Source organism: Hordeum vulgare, chromosome 4H, assembly GCF_904849725.1.
Source record: "Hordeum vulgare subsp. vulgare chromosome 4H, MorexV3_pseudomolecules_assembly, whole genome shotgun sequence".
Classification (NCBI taxonomy): domain Eukaryota; kingdom Viridiplantae; phylum Streptophyta; class Magnoliopsida; order Poales; family Poaceae; genus Hordeum; species Hordeum vulgare.
In genome coordinates, this window is record NC_058521.1 from 191,593,710 (window position 1) to 191,607,560 (window position 13,851).

A 13,851-nucleotide genomic window follows, 5' to 3' on the forward strand; every position below is an offset into this window, starting at 1 on the left:
TCTCCCGTTGCAACGCATGGGTCCTTTTGCTAGTATATATACTATTAAAGGAGAATGTGTAGTGATGGTTCAACCCTGCTCAACTCCCACCTCTTGTACGACAACCAGCCCGCGATGGGCCACCTCGTTCGATCCCACCTCTCATATGCGATGGGCCACGTCCTCATCATACAAAAATTGAAGGCTAACTCAGCCCACGTACAAGATTCACAACGGAAAAACAACAATTCGGCTCAACCCACGAACGCGTGCGACCCCCTTCCCATCACGATCCCACTTCTCCCCCTCCGTCACGATCTGTCAATCCCTCTCTCTCGGATGAGAACGGCCCCGATGAGGCGATGAGAGCCGCTTCTTGCAGCCACATCCACATCTTAGACGGCATGCGGCCGGGCAACTGCCGCCGATGAGGCGAGGATTTCCCTCCTGCATCTCAACCGCTTCTTGCAACCACATCCACATCTTAGACGGCATGCGGCCGGGCAACTGCCGCCGATGAGGCGAGGATTTCCCTCCTGCATCTCCTCTTAGTCATGTCCTCCGGTGTAGAGGTTTAGAGGGGCGGCACTCAGAGAAGACCAGAGGCGAGATAGTACGGCGGCCGCCTGCCTCTCTCCGATGCCCATGCTCGAGCTCTCTCTCTCCGCCGCTCATGCTCGTTCTCTCTCTCCGCCGTTCATGTTCCTCTCTTCCTCCAGCCATGTGCTCTCCGGCTAGCGAGGGTACCACTGCCTCTCCCGCCTCTCCACCATCGACCCTACACCGTCTTGCTCCCACCAAGCTCATGACCTATCTCCGCGGACAGGTGCTCTCAAGCTAATGAGATTTGGTTATGGGGACGTGCAGGGCAGAGGCAGAGCTGGATGCAGCTCGGACACGACGCCAACGACCTTGATTGCGGGGGGCGAAGAAGGAACAAGCCAGATGGCCCGGTGATGCTAGATCTATTGGCTGCCTCAATCCCATGACTTCGTTCCGAATGACAGCATAAGAGTGTCGCCCCAGCTGGCAGCGGAAGGCAGTGCCGGGAGAGGAGGCGCAGGCCATTGCCAGGCATGCTTTGCTCGATTTTTTTAGGCTTCAGTGCTTTCTATGAATACACGTAACATGTGTTGACTTGGTCTATTAGAAAGAGAGTATGAATGTTGTAACTGGAAGAGCAGGGATTGTTGCGGGGTGGATGTGGTGCTTGCCTCTTGTCCTTCACTGCCCAGTTCACAAGCTGGCCAGCACAACCAAACACGGCCAGCCCCTCATGACCTGCTCGTCTGCTCGAACCAGTAGGACATGACGGAGGTGGCATGGAGGTCCAGCAGTTGGTCAGAGCCTGTAGATGTAAATCTGGTGATAGGCGGTGTGGCCATGCCTTAGGGCACTGTCGCACAGACAGCTAGTAGCGGGAGCCAGCCATGGACGACTCGGCAAGCAAGCAGCAAGCAAAATTAAGGAAGGGTGATGTAAGCCAGCGATAGACGTTCACTGCTTCCACTGTTACTGTCGACACTGGGCGACACAAGCAGGCTACATGAAAAGGTCGATTCTTTTCTTCATTTACCTTCCGAAATTCCACTTCACTGGTTAAAGCACATCTGAAATTTGTAGTATATGTAACTCCATGCTGACCATGCCTGATAATAAAAGTGGTATATATGTATCTGCTGATTTTGTCATTAACGTAAACAGAATTATGCATCTCCATAGTAGCTATGCCTACTGATATACTGTTTTAACTTGGGAGTAGTATAAATGGTTTAGAATTTAAATTATTTTGTGCTCTCCTTAACTAGGCCCGTCCATTGTTTTCTTTCTAGCTCCGCCACTATCTATGTCACATGATATTCTCCCCCACGCAGCAGGGCGCATCATCGGTTTGCTCACAAGCTCCCAACGGATGTTCTCAGTGATCCCCATGCCTCCTTTCCTATTGTTACTCTCCTCCCCCACCAGCTGGTGAGTTCTTCACAAATGCTTCTATGTACATTATTCATTTGATGTCTAACCATATATAGAAATGTCCCTGTCATGTCGGGATGCAAGGGCAGGGCACACGTCCATGGCGCGTCTGCATCAGTCTGCAACGTTCGTAACTCTAAACGCAGGATTACCAGTGCACCGCGACCGCGACTTTTTGGCTACCGATATGGTCAGTAGGCACATGCGGACATTCGTGTCTTCAGTATGGCTGCTTTGCGTAAAGCTAAATACAACATTTGAGCATAATAAGCACGTGACACTAGCCTTGAAAATCCAGAATTTTTCATTTTTAGCACCCTCTTTTCTTGACAGATCTTTCTCTCTGCATACTGGTTCTGCACACAACAACCACATCATTTTGGCAAAAAGGTTCACAACCTCCCTATCAAGAATAAAGTGGTTCAGAAACTTCTAATTGTAAGTTCAGAGGTGTATCTAATCGAGAAATGCTACCCATCACAAAAGTATACGATGTCCTTGAAATCAAGCTCAGCTTATGCTAATAGAGCAAGCAGTAGGAACATCTTTCTATCCATGCACGCATAATTTGTAGCGGAAAGAATGAGGCTAGCGAGCAACACAAACAAATCTTAAGATTCCTCTCATATTTAAAACACACTTGGACAAGAAAAGCATCCACACTATTGATACATGAATGCCATGCTTATTAAAAGTGCACCGACCTGGTATGTGTTACTTGTAAGATCAATACACAATGACTGAATGAACATGACATTACTGAGGAAATCCACCCACTTGGCCATGTATTGGACTGCGGCAGCAAACTGCACAGACTGAGCTAAATTAATGTTTTTCTGTATTTCTAATGGACATGAAAAATGCTTCTCTATGGCAAATTTGAGTGAGCTAAAGAAATTATATTTATTATTTAGCAAACTTAATAGATTAGCATGTTTGCAACAGGGCAATAATCAGTTGTTGCATTATACATTAATTATTATATTTACTGAAACATTAGGCGTGTCTATGTGCACAACTAGGATCTCAGGGATCAATGTCATGTATCAGTGCATGAACTTACTTGAGCATTGGTTGTTCTTTTCAAGGTCTATATATGCTATGGATATAAACCCAAGAGCTATCAAGATTGCATGGATAAATCTTTATTTGAATGCACTAGATGATGATGGTCTCCCAATCTACGATGCAGAGGGGAAAACATTGCTTGAATGCATACCGCAATGCAATCTACGACGAATTTGATATTCTTTCTTACTGTAGAGATAACAAGATAGAACTTGATCACATTGTTGGATGCATACCACAGGTATAGTCAGGTTTTAGCATCTGTTGTGAAAGGGGATTATAGTGGACCAAAACTTAATGAAAATGCTCTAGATATCTGAATTAGATTCTTAACCACAATCAAAAGGCGATGTCAAAGATTTTAACCCATTTCTTGATGTCAAAGATTCTTAACGAAAATCCACCTATTTCTTGATGTTTTCTACTGTTGACCTATTTGCAAGTTTTAACGAAGGAATCAGTCCAGGAGTTACTCATTTACTTTCTACATCTGCAACATATTTTGTTCTTTCTTGTTATTGTCATTTATTTCACTAAGACATGGCTGGAGTGAAACACACTGATACTAATCTAAAAGGTCATTGGTATCACTTTATTGTTGGAGGACATGGTGAGAAAATATTTTTATGTCTACTTATTTTCTTTCCAGAAAATCTGCCTCATGCGGTGTTAAAAATATACTGGTTCTCAACATGTTACTAGGATTTAGTTGTACAAAAAGATTTTTGTGCATGACGACAACATGGAGTTCTCAGTAAGTTATTCATTGTCATTTTTTAGTGGCACGTAATGCATGTGGTATTTGTACATTCAAACTTTTGTGGTATCTTTTTTCACTCATGTAATGTTGTACCAATATTTGCTTTTTTCATCAGAATAATGTGTTGATTCCTTGGCACCGCATAAGTGTTTTCAAGCTTATTCCAGGAGATACACTTGCATCTTTCATCTATGTGCCTTGTGAAGTTATGAAACAACAAATGCATGTCCAAGGCTCCATCAAATCATGATCACGAGCATTAAGTGGTAGAGAAGGATACGAGTCACCTGTCAAGGCTGACACCTCAATCTGCTCTGAAGATGAATCGGTGGAAGATGGTGGCGGTGACACATGTGAGTGCGTCGGACCGCTTTGTGCCCCGGACCCGGTATGTGGCTCGTTCGGGACGTCTGGCTTTAGATGTTGGCTTAGGTAAGAGGTGTGGGTATTTGGCCCAGCTTGCACCCCTTCATCATATAGATAGGAGTAGCGGCAGATGTTGCCAAGATAGCGGATTCAGGCATATTGTTGTATTACTTTGTAAGGTCATCAGGAATAATCAATAAAATGGTCGCATGCATTTCCTAGATGCAGAGACCGGGGGTCATCCTCCTTTTCTAAAAAAAAGTGGTTCCATGCCATCGGTTCTATCTGGAGAGATCATGGTGTGAAGGGACTGGCACTCGGTGTTGTTGCTAGAATACCATCACTATTAGAAAACAGGGCTATCGTTCGGCCCTGGCCAGCCCATTAGTCCCGGTTCTTCAAGAACCGGGACCAATGGGGGGTATTAGACCCGGTTCGTGAGCCCAGGGGGGCCGGCCGGGGCCTCGTGGGCATTGGTCCCGGTTCGTGTAGAACCATTTGTCCCGGTTCGAGCCACGAACCGAGACCAGCGGTCCTCGTTGCTGGCCCACAACCATTGGTTCCGGTTCGTGGCATGAACCGGGACAGAAGGGGTGGCTTTAGTCCCGGTTCATGCCACGAACCGGTACAAATAAGTTGCCTATATATACCCATCGCCGCGGCAGAGCACTCTGTTTTTTTTGGCCGGCGAGGGGAGGGCATTTTGGTGCTCTAGCTCACCTCCTATGCACATGAGGTGTTCGATGAAATGCCCGAGCCACACTAGTTAAGCTTTTTCCTCTCGAAGCTCGACCTAGGAGCTTCATTTTTCCCGAGATTTGTCTAGATTTAGGGGTCCGTCACGCCCCGTCCCCGTTTTCACCGCCGTTGATCGCCCGCGCCGATCTCGTCGCCAGCACCACCGTGGTGAGCCTCTTGTTCTTATCTTCTTTATGATACTTGTCTGATTTTCTTACTTCAGATAGATATTTGTCTGATTTTCTTAATTTTGACACACATAATTATATGTAATGCACACAGATGAACCGACAATGGATGTATGGTGACAGACACACCTCCGAGTACATTAAGGGCGTGCATATTTTTCTCCAAGTGGCTGAGGCAAACAAGCATAATGGTTTTATGTGTTGTCCATGCAGTAAATGTGGGAATACGAAGTCTTACTCTGACCGGAAAATCCTTCACACCCACCTGCTTTACAAGGGTTTCATGCCACACTATAATGTTTGGACGAGGCACGGAGAAATATGGGTTATGATTGAAGAAGGCGAAGAAGAAGAGGACGATGACAACTATGTGCCCCCTGAATACGGTGATGCTGCAACGGGGGGAGCTGCTGAAGATCAAGAGGAACCAGACGATGTGCCCGATGATGCTGCAACGGGGGAAGCTGCTGAAGATCAAGAGAAACTAGACGATGTGCGCGATGATGATCTCCGTCGGGTCATTGTCGATGCAAGGACGCAATGCGAAAGTCAAAAGGAGAAGCTGAAGTTCGATCGCATGTTAGAGGATCATAAAAAAAAGTTGTACCCCAATTGTGAAGATGGCAACACAAAGCTGGGTACCGTGCTGGAATTGCTGTAGTGGAAGGCAGAGAATTCTGTGCCTGACAAAGGATTTGAGAAGCTACTAAAAATATTGAAGAAGAAGCTTCCAAAGGATAATGAATTGCCCGACAGTACATACACAACAAAGAAGGTCGTATGCCCTCGAGGATTGGAGGTGCAGAAGATACATGCATGCCCTAATGACTGCATCCTCTGCCGCGGTGCGTACGAGGATTTGAACGCATGCCCGGTATGCGGTGCATTGCGGTATAAGATCAGACGAGATGACCCTGGTGATGTTGACGGCGAGCCCCGCAGGAAGAGAGTTCCTGCGAAGGTGATGTGGTATGCTCCTATAATACCACGGTTGAAACAACTGTTCAGAAACAAAGAGCATGCCAAGTTGATGCGATGGCACAGTGAGGACCGTAAGAAAGACGAAAAGTTGAGAGCACCCGCTGACGGGTCACAGTGGAGAAAAATCGAGAGAGAGTACTCGGCTGAGTTTGCACCTGACCCAAGGAACGTATGGTTTGGTTTAAACGCGGATGGCATTAATCCTTTCGGGGAGCAGAGCAGCAATCCCATCACCTGGCCCGTGACTCTATGTATGTATAACCTTCCTCCTTGGATGTGCATGAAGCGGAAGTTCATTATAATGCCAGTTCTCATCCAAGGCCCTAAGCAACCCGGCAACGATATTGATGTGTACCTAAGGCCATTAGTTGAAGAACTTTTACAGCTGTGGAATGGAAACGGTGTATGTGCGTGGGATGAGCACAAACAGGAGGAATTTAACCTGCACGCGTTGCTATTTGTAACCATCAACGATTGGCCCGCTCTCAGTAACCTTTCAGGACAGACAAACAAGGGATACCACGCATGCACGCACTGTTTAGCTGACACCGAAAGTATATATCTGGGAAGCTGCAGGAAGAATGTGTACCTGGGCCATCGTTGATTTCTTCCGACCAACCATCAATGTCGAAAGAAAGGCAAGCATTTCAAAGGCGAGGCAGATCACCGGAAGAAGCTCGCCATGCGTACCAGTGATCACGTACTTGCTATGGTCAATGATTTACACGTAATCTTTGGAAAGGGTCCCGGCGGACTAGCTGTTCCGAGTGACGCTGGGGGACACGCACCCATGTGGAAGAAGAAATCTATATTTTGGGACCTACCCTACTGGAAAGACCTAGAGGTCTGCTCTTCGATAGACGTGATGCACGTGACGAAGAACCTTTGCGTCAACCTGCTAGGCTTCTTGGGCGTGTATGGGAAGACAAAAGATACAGCTGAGGCACGGGAGGACCTGCAACGTTTGCACGAAAAAGACGGCATGCCTCCAAAGCAGTATGAAGGTCCTGCCAGCTACGCTCTTACCAAGAGAAGGAAATCTTCTTTGAATGCCTGCTTAGTATGAAGGTCCCGACTGGCTTCTCGTCGAATATAAAGGGAATAATAAATATGGCAGAGAAAAAGTTTCAGAACCTGAAGTCTCATGACTGCCACGTGATTATGATGCAACTGCTTCCGGTTGCATTTAGGGGGCTTCTACCGGAAAACGTCCGATTAGCCATTGTGAAGCTATGTGCATTCCTCAATGCAATCTCTCAGAAGGTGATCGATCCAGAAATCATACCAAGGCTAAGGAGTGATGTGGTGCAATGTCTTGTCAGTTTCGAGCTGGTGTTCCCACCATCCTTCTTCAATATCATGACGCACGTCCTAGTTCATCTAGTTGACGAGATTGTCATTGTGGCCCCGTATTTCTACACAATATGTATCCCTTTGAGAGGTTCATGGGAGTCCTAAAGAAATATTTGACGGCGCCGCGAGCTCATCCACGCCCGACGACGCCGCGAGCTCATCCACGACGCCGTCAGGCTGCCCCGTCGCCCGTCACCCTCCGCCTCCCAAGCCCACGCCGTCGCCCTCCCCCCCGTCGCCGTCGCCCTCCGCCGCCCCCGAGCCGTCGCTAGTCACCGTCGCCCTCGCCCTCCGCCGCCCCCGAGCCGTCGCTAGTCACCGTCGCCCTCGCCCTCCGCCCCCGCCGCCGTCGCCGCCCACGCCGTCGCCCCGGCCGCCCCCAATGTGAGCCGCCGCCGCCATGGCTCTGTTTTTTTTGATTTATTGTTTTTAATTTTTGATTTGTAACATTTGATTTATATATACATATATAGTTGTAGAATGCTCATTTCATGCATGTATGTTTGCATTTTTCATATATGTATGTTTGCAGAGACCGGGGGTCTTAACCTCCTTTTCAAACAAAAATATAACCATATGACCAACGTCTGATGGGTAGCGTGAGTCGTTGCCTTCTTTGTGCGCGATATTTGTCACAAATATGGCCTCAAATAAAAAAAGATTCAACAAGAAAGTTGTTTGTATCACCCATATATATAAATTTGAAATTGGGCGCACCTCCATCCGAGATCATATGTGGACGGTGGTACCCAAAAATGAAATTGTTGTCTCAACCATACTTAAATCCGAGTTCGGTTAATTTTTAAAGAATGTTTAAAGGATTTGGAATACTTCCATTTTATGGGAAGTCCAGCAACATCATAAATAGATGTGAGGTCACGGTGCATTGAACAACACAGAGCAAAATATTCAATCAACCACTTTTTACATTTATATACCTTTTTATCTCTCCCTTGTTTATATGCTTTCACGTTCTTCATTGTTCGTCATTCTTGCTATGAATAGATCATTAGCATGTGTTTGTTATCCGATATACCCAACCACTTTGTGTAGTGGCCAATAATTCATATGGTGTTTCTAGATCGTTCAGTGAATATACTCTATCAACCATCCCTAGTTTTCTCATTCATGCATCTAATTACATGCAAAGGATGATTCAAACTAATATCCACTAGTCAACAACCCGTGCATTTGCACGTGCTATTTTTAATGCATGGTTACTTAACAATGGTCTCGTGAAAGTATATTTATTTTGGAAATAGTGGTTAGTCTTATACTTGTCAGATTTTTTTGTTATGTTTATAGTTCCTTCAAAACAAATGTGAAAACCAAAGTGCTAATTTTTGTGGGTATCTTAAAACGGAAATCAAATGCTTTATAATTTTAACATTTAAATGAAATATAATAAAGCATAGAATAGTTTCATTCAACGTATTGATTTTGTTTTTCTTCCATGCCTTATAGAAATGTTATTTTTTTAGTTCATTTTACGATGCCTATCCCGCATCCTCGTCGTCGACTCGGCGGAGGACACCTGCTTGATCAGAGGGGACATGTCTGGGACTGGGCTCCACCCGGCTGGTATTGGGAGGTGCTACCTTTCGGGGGACGTAGGTTGGTGAGGAGGCAGCCCGTTGTTGACCCGATCCTTGTTTGGTGGCGGTCGCGTGGGCCAGTGACGGTGCTGAGGCTTCCGGACACCGCGGAGGTGGTACGTCACCGTGTCAGCGAGGAGGACGAGCACGTCCGTCGCTACATGGTTGCATTGGAGGGCAGGTTCGACAATACCTGGCAGGTTCTTCAGGGATCTCACTGGAGCTATGATCCTGTGATGGTTCCTTCTCTTTGGGTGTCCACCGCCCGCGACGATACACGTCGGGCGCTATGGTTCTAGCTATATTAATGATGCTTTATGTATGATAGTATTCGAGGAGTATTAATTAGTGATAATATTCGACGATGTATGGACACAAGAGATCGATGATGTAGTCTTGCTTATAATTGAATGCATGCTAATTTGAATACTACTTTATTTTACGATTTGTTTTTGCTTATTGAATGTTCAAATTGGAAAAGTACTCCTACTTTGAATGCTAAAATTAGAGAGCACTATGCAGAAATCTAGGAGCCCCCCTCCATCATCCGTGCCGTCGTCCCCGTCACCGACCCCCCTCCGACCTCGAGTCAGGGTCTATATTGTTTTATGCTATTTTACCTTAAATAGGGTATTTAATTAGGTCCTCCCTAATACTAATGATCATGTTACTGTAAATGTTGTATGACAATGTTGTAAAGGGTAGTAATTGGTCTCTTCTGCTGCTTTTCAGAGATGGAGTTCTTCACGGTTATACTTGAGAAATCCTCCAGGCTGGTGCTGCCGCACAATTTTGTGAAGATGCTGGACGGCCATCGGCCACAGAACATGAAGGTGAGGCAGGCCGGCAACGGGCTTCGCAAGCTGTGGGACGTGGAGGTGGTGTTCGACGTCGATGGCCGCATGTACCTAGATCGTGGCTGGAAGCAGTTCGTCCGTGCCTACGACCTGGGGATCGGGTACTTCCTTGTCTTCAGGTACGACGGCAACGCCACGTTCGCCGTGAAGGTGTTCGACATGACTATGTGTCGGAGGCGCTACCAGGACGACGATGAAGCCGGTACACTCTGTCTCTTCTTCCTCTCCATTAGGCTATCTCTCACACCCATTTTTAAAAAAACTTTTTTGCATTTGGCAAGGCAATGGGAGCAGGAGCAACGAGTACTGCGACAGGTGCTATGTGTACGGCAGCAGCGACTCTGGCAGCAAAAGTAGCAGCGACTCTGGCGACAGCAAAAGTAGCAGCGACGATGGCCTCGTGATGGATGTCCCACAGCTGGGTGACAAGGCCATGCCAATTGTGGTAGAGGAGTACATCCCACAGCCTGGCCTGGGGCTTCGCCGCTCTAAGCGCATCAAGATGATGAAGGAGAAGGTGAAGAAGCAGGAGTGAATATCTTAAGAACCTGATGGCTTTAATCTTTATAGTATAAACCTTTTAAGTACGATAGTGTTGAACTGCTACTGCACTTTTAAGTATGATGGTGGTGTGCCTGATGAAATTTTGTGCATGCTCATGGATGCTCCTTGTTATTATGATGTATGATGATGCATGATTAGTAGGACTTGTTATTATATATGATGATGTATGATGCGAGCATGAAGAGTTATTATATATCAGCGGGTGAAATGAACATAGCAGTAGCGTTGGTAAACCAAGCACGAAGATAAGAGAGGACACTTCTCTATATTAGCTAGCTAATAACAACCTAAATTAACCCCCAAAACCCCTAAACCAGCCACTTTAAAAAAACCCTCAACTGCAGCCAGTTTCTGACGCGTGGATGCCTTTTGGTCCCGGTTTATGTCACCAACCGGGACCAAAGGCCCCCCTGCCTAGGCTGCCCGCAGCGGCCACATGGATGCCCATCTGTCCCGGTTCGTGTAAGAACCGGGACTAAAGGGGGGAGGCATTAGTAACGACCTATTAGTCCCGGTTCAAGAACCGGGACTAATGGCCCTTATGAACCGGGACAAATGCCCTGTTTTCTACTAGTGCATCTTTCTCAGCCAAACAAAAGAAAACATATAGGTCGCGCCTGGTTAATCGTTTCTCCACTGAATTCATTTTCCATCCGTAACCACTTCCACCGTATGAAACTGGTACACGTAAACACCAGGCAGAAAGAAAATAGAGCATGAGAGATGTGTATTATTTTCCAGATGGAAGGAACAAGACGATCATTTTTTTAGAATCTAAACAACCAAACAAGCGGGTATTTCCGAGAAGCAGGTACTAATTTTTCGCATGTATTTTTTCACCCGTAGTTGTCCATGAAATGATGAACCAAGCGTGGCCACAATATCATGGAAGCAGCCTGTTGAGTCGAGTCTTTTACCCCCATGCCAAAACCGTATGGAAGGAATTCTAGCATACTTGAATACTGTGATACAAGTAGGAGTATGTAATCACAAGAAGTATCTTTGACAACTTTGACATTGATGGATGCATACCACGGGTATAGTCACGTTTTAGCATCTATTGTGAAAGGGGATTATAGTGGATCAAAACTTAATGAAAATGCTCTGAATATCTGAATTAGATTCTTAACCCCAATCCAGAGGCGATGTCAAAGATTGTAACCCATTTCTTGATGTCAAAGATTCTTAATGGAAATCCACCTATTTCTTGATGTTTTCTACTGTTGACCTATTTGTAAGTTTTAACGAAGCAATCGGTCCACGTGTTACTCATTTACTTTCTACAACTGCAACATATTTTGTTCTTTTTTGTTATTGTCATTTATTTCACTAAGACATGTCTGGAGTGGAATACAATGATACTAATCTAAACTGTCATTGGTATCACTTTATTGTTGGAGGACTTGGTGAGATTTTTTTATGTCTACTGTATTTCCTTTCGAGAAAATCTGCCTCATGTGGTGTTAAAAATATACTGGTTCTCAACATGTTACTAGGATTTAGTTGCACAAAAAGATTTTTGTGCATGACTTCAACATGGAGTTCTCAATAAGTTATTCATTGTCATTTTTTAGTGGCACGTAATGCATGTGGATGTACATTCAAACTTTTGTGGTATCTTTTTTCACTCATGTAATGTTGTACCAATATTTGCTTTTTTCATCAGAATAATGTGTTGATTCCTTGGCACCGCACAAGTGTTTTCAAGCTTATTCCAGGAGATACACTTGCATCTTTCATCTATGTGTCTTGTGAAGTTATGAAACAACAAATGCATGTCCAAGGCTCCATCAAATCATGATCATGAGCATTAAATGGTAGATAAGGAAATGTTCTATGCCATGGGTTCTATCTGGAGAGATCATGGTGTGAAGGGACTGACACTCGATGTTGTTGCTAGAATAACATCTTTCTCTGCCAAACAAAAGAAAACATATAGGTCGTGCCTGGTTAATCATTTCTCCACTGAATTCATTTTTCATCCATAACCACTTCCATCGTATTAAACTGGGCACACGTAAAAATCAAGCAGAAAGAAAACAGAGCATCAGAGATGTGTATTATTTTTGTAGATGGAAGGAACAAGGCGATCATTTTTTTAGAATCTAAACAACCAAACAAGCAGGTATTTCCGAGAAGCATGTATTAATTTTTCGCATTGATGTTTTTTCTGCAGTGCATGTTCATGGAGAAACTATGGTCAATTTTGTGTAAAAAAATTGATAATGCTCGGTACATGTTTACCATCAGCAGCCAAATGTCTTGTAAATTACTGGAACATATGGATAATAATTCATATAATAGACATTGTAATTATTTGCCTCATATCTTTCCTTTTGCTTTGCCAGGCAAAGCCTGGAGCAATATGGTTTATCCAAAACAAAAAAGGTACTGAGAAACTGAAAGGAGAAAAATGTCAAGTGGTTTGTTTTGAGTTCAGACAGACGATGTTTATCTCACTGCAGTTATAATCGCATGCCACATATTCGTTCTTGGAGTTACAATGATGTTCTAATCAATGTCTCAATCTATAATTTTGTTGCCCGTGGCAACGCACGGGCATTTAACTAGTGTTATTGTAGATTTGCTTCGGATGGATCTAAACTAGTGCTAGTACATGTCCTCATCCAAATGTCTCGTTTTAACTTGCTGTTGATGGCACATATTTGATGCCTTTATGCTCGTGTGGTTTGTTCCTGCAAGTCAGGTTCAAAAAACATGACATGTCTGCACATTGTCATGCACTAAAATGTGGGCTAAAAATACATATGTACATATGGATGTAGTTAGGGGGTGGATTAATGAGCTGCTTGTCAAGGCAAGGTAATCTTATCTTTCCTACTTATAAAGATTTGAGTTAGTGGTAAGTTCACTCACCCTTCTGCTCCTACCTACGAATTTCATGGATTATAATAATAGCAATCTCCACCAAACACTTACATTTTTATATGCATCGTCCCTCTTCCCCAATTGCCATCCTTCACCAAGGCGAGGCGAAGCCACGGTGCCCATACAACCAACACGGTCCTGCGTGTCGTGGCGAGAACCTGGTGATTATGCTCCTACTCCTTGCTGTGCGTCTTGTCCATGATGAACTTGGGTGGTGGTGCTTTCCTTTTACTTAATTATTGACCTTGGGTGCTGGTGCTTTCCTTCGCTGGACAACAAGGGACGGCTGCTTCCCTACAACAACTCCACAAGTTAGGTTGGGCACGAGCTTTAATTGGATTGAGCAGCCGAAAGCTCGCTGATGACGAGCGAGACCGGGGCTCAGCTCGATGTTAAATCTTCTATCTTTCGTCTCGATAGATCGCTTCTCAAATACCCTGTGTTTCTTGATAGAGTTGCGACAAACTGGATGAGTGTTGGGCCTTCCCACACGCATCTTGGATCTGCATGCATCCTTGCGCTTAAACGTAAACGTACAA

At 44.9% G+C, this 13,851-nt stretch overlaps 1 long non-coding RNA gene across 5 annotated transcripts; it reads left to right on the forward strand.

Moving 5' to 3' along the window:
- The first annotated feature begins 222 nt into the window (after positions 1-222).
- LOC123448366 lies at positions 223-4,374 on the forward strand. Of its 5 annotated transcripts, none has more exons than XR_006631711.1 (6): positions 227-722; positions 847-1,533; positions 1,854-1,950; positions 2,043-2,143; positions 2,287-3,775; positions 3,897-4,374. It is a non-coding gene; the product is annotated as an uncharacterized LOC123448366 (long non-coding RNA). The 5 variants fall into 5 exon arrangements; XR_006631709.1 differs by having other exon boundaries at positions 1,857-1,950; XR_006631708.1 differs by having other exon boundaries at positions 223-722; positions 847-1,950; positions 2,010-2,143.
- The last annotated feature ends 9,477 nt before the right edge of the window (positions 4,375-13,851 follow it).